Here is a 3,041-nt window from a genome sequence, read left to right on the forward strand (position 1 = left end):
CAGCAGTTAAATGTCAAATGTCATGGAATTTGAGCACTCTGCGGGTGATAGACGTAGACACAAAATAAAATGAAATGAGCATCATTAAAGGAAAATAAAAAGCTACAGAGGCAGGGGTTTCTACCAGACAAAGGAGGCACTTCTTTCTGGCTCGTTCCATAGTGTGTGTGAGTTATTACTCCAGACTGAGTCAAATAAGGTCCTAAACATGTAGGCTTGTTTGAGAGGACCATGACGCATAGACCGAGGGGTCCTCAATTACTCAGTCTCACCTCACCTCAGCCTAAACCTCCCCCCTACCTGGCGCAAACCCAACCACCCCATGCCACTCATGATTTGTAGATGTCAAATTAAGAGCCAATTAGACGCAATGGGCCTTGCAGTGTAACATTTATTACCATCAGGATTTGATTAAGCACCAACAAGATTTTTACTCTGATTGTTCTGTCAGAGGGTATAGCCTAGCTCTGATGGTTGTTCACAGTTTCTACACACAACAGAAACCTTTAGTAATCAGCCAGTGTGACCAACAKAAAAAATACTATATTATACTATGGTCTAAATACTGTAGTATTAATATATTTATATACTGTATTATTCACTGTAGTTTTTTTGCAGACTGTAGCATACTGTAGTATTTACAGTTAATTAACYATAGTATAAATACTGTAGTAAGGAAATGTGTAGTACATACTGTAGTAATTAATGTTGTGTTTTTGTGGATTGTAGTATACTGTTGTATAAACTGTAGTGTTTCTGCAGACTGTAATATACAGTACTGTAGTTTTTGCCGTATTGTTTTTGCTGGTGTTRCTGTAGCATTTACTATAGTGTTTTTGTTTCACTATCTTTGACATAGAAGGAGGCTTTCTCCTTGAGGAAACCTACTGGAGAAATACTAAAAGAGTACATTTTCCATAACCTGTAGATAGATGTAATTATATAGTATTTAYTATAGTTAAAAAAGTGCAGTATTTACTATAGTATTYTATAGTAAGTAAWACACATGACTGAGGGATACWACAGTGTGAAGTATAGTATTCTATAGTAAACTGTAGTATTTTTACAGGTGGAGAAGTTTATTTTACAGACACTCTCATCCAGAGCAAGGGTACGTTGACAGATTTTTCACCTAGTCGGCTCAGGGATTCAAACCAGCAACCTTTTGGTTACTGGCCCAATGCTCTTAACCGCTAGGCTACCTGCCACCTACTTTATTGCCTTTTTTAGTTTTGCACAAACTGTTGTGTAGAAATTGTGTAATACGTACTAAAAGTGTGGAAAATGGAGATAAATKATTTGGAGCTTGTGCKTTCCAGCTCRCACAAGCCAAGGCTTGTGCAAGGCTGCCTACTTAAAAGGTGAGTAGTGGCTGATCCTCTGTCAATGTTCAGCTATGTATGGTGTCGCTCATACACATGCACACACACACATGCACACACACATGCACACACACASGCACACAAATGCTATTTTCCTTWAAATCCGCCCAGATGAGTATTGTTGTAACCATTACAGCTGTTCTTTAAGTGGACTGTGCCCCTGTCTGGCCAGAAATGACAAAAACAAGAAAATTATCTGGTTGCTTAATATAAGGCGTTTTACTTTTACTCCAGTATGATAATTGAGTACTTTTAAACTAGATGCTTTGTCTTTTAATCAAGTAGTATTTTACTGGGTATTTTCACTTTTACTTGAGTCWTTTTCTATCAAAGTATCTTTACTATTACTAAAGTATGAAAATTAAGTAATTTTTTCACAATTGATTAAATACCAACATTTCTAAACAGTAGTGTGCTGTGCAGTGTGCTTCACGCCTGTACATAATGTTTGCATTATAGTACAGCACATAAGAGCAAATCCAATGGGTTCTAGTTCTACACCTCAGCTGAATCTGGAAAATGAATGGTGTGGCTGTTGAACAAGTTGAGGAGACTAAATTACTTGGCGTTACCTTAGATTGTAAACTGTCATGGTCAAAACATATAGATTAAATGGTTGTGAAGATGGGGAGAGGTCTGGCCGTAATAAAGAGATGCTCTGCTTTTGTGACACCACACTCCAAGTTCTGCAGGCTCTAGTTTTGTCTAATCTTGATTATTGTCCAGTCGTGTGGTCCAGCGCTGCAAGGAAAGACCTAGTTAAGCTGCTGCTGGCCCAGAACAGAGCGGCACGTTTTGCTCTTCATTGTAATCAGAGGGCTGATATACAACGCCTCTCCCCTATTTGACCTAGATAGTTTGTGTGTATGCATTGATATGTAGGCTACATGTGCCTTTTCAAAAAATTTACGTAGTTCTGTCCTTGAGCTGTTCTTGTCTATTGATGTTCTGTATTATGTTATTCTGTATTATGTTTCATGTTTTGTGTGGACCCCAGGAAGAGTAGCTGCTGCTTTTGCAACAGCTAATGGGCATGCTAATAAAATACCAAATACCAATTTGTAAAGATTAGTGTTAACTGCAGGCTTAACCTTAGTGGAAGGAAGTTTCTAACAAACTTCACCAACGGAGTGGAGCCGAGAGCAGGCTTTGTGGAATCTAGCTCAGACTACATCGATTTGCCCATAGTCAATACTTAAAAAAGAATAATAATTATGAAATGCCCACCTTGTACCTATGTTTGTCCTCCGTCGTTGCGTGCCTTTCTTTGTTTGCTGAAGTCCATCTTTTTTTAATAAACGTTAATCAAATATCACAGCTGACTGTTTTCTTGTTGAGATTCAATTGTACCTGCGCATTTGCACTGAGTTGCCATCTTAGAGCAACAGCAATGAGCAAACAGCCATTGTTTGTGTTTGATTAAGGTTAATAGAAAAGTATGGATTTCAGCAAACAAAGAAAGGCACACAACTACGGAGGACAAACACACAGTAAGTACAAGGTGGGTGTTTCACAGCTTTACACTCTGCCTTGACCCACCTGGACAAAGCCAACACCTATGTGAGAATGCTGTTCATAGACTTTAGCTCAGCATTCAACATTCCCTCGAGGCTGGCCACCAAACTTCATGACCTAGGGATAAGCCCCTCTCTCTGTAAC

The 3,041-nt window shown here is 38.8% G+C and overlaps 1 non-coding gene across 1 annotated transcript; it reads right to left on the minus strand.

The window, feature by feature from the left end:
- Window positions 1-861: 861 nt before the first annotated feature.
- Window positions 862-914, minus strand: LOC111968293 (U7 small nuclear RNA). The gene has a single exon (XR_002877855.1). It is a non-coding gene; the product is annotated as a U7 small nuclear RNA (small nuclear RNA).
- Between the last annotated feature and the right edge of the window lie 2,127 nt (window positions 915-3,041).

This window comes from Salvelinus sp. IW2-2015, linkage group LG8, assembly GCF_002910315.2.
Source record: "Salvelinus sp. IW2-2015 linkage group LG8, ASM291031v2, whole genome shotgun sequence".
Lineage (NCBI taxonomy): Eukaryota > Metazoa > Chordata > Actinopteri > Salmoniformes > Salmonidae > Salvelinus > Salvelinus sp. IW2-2015.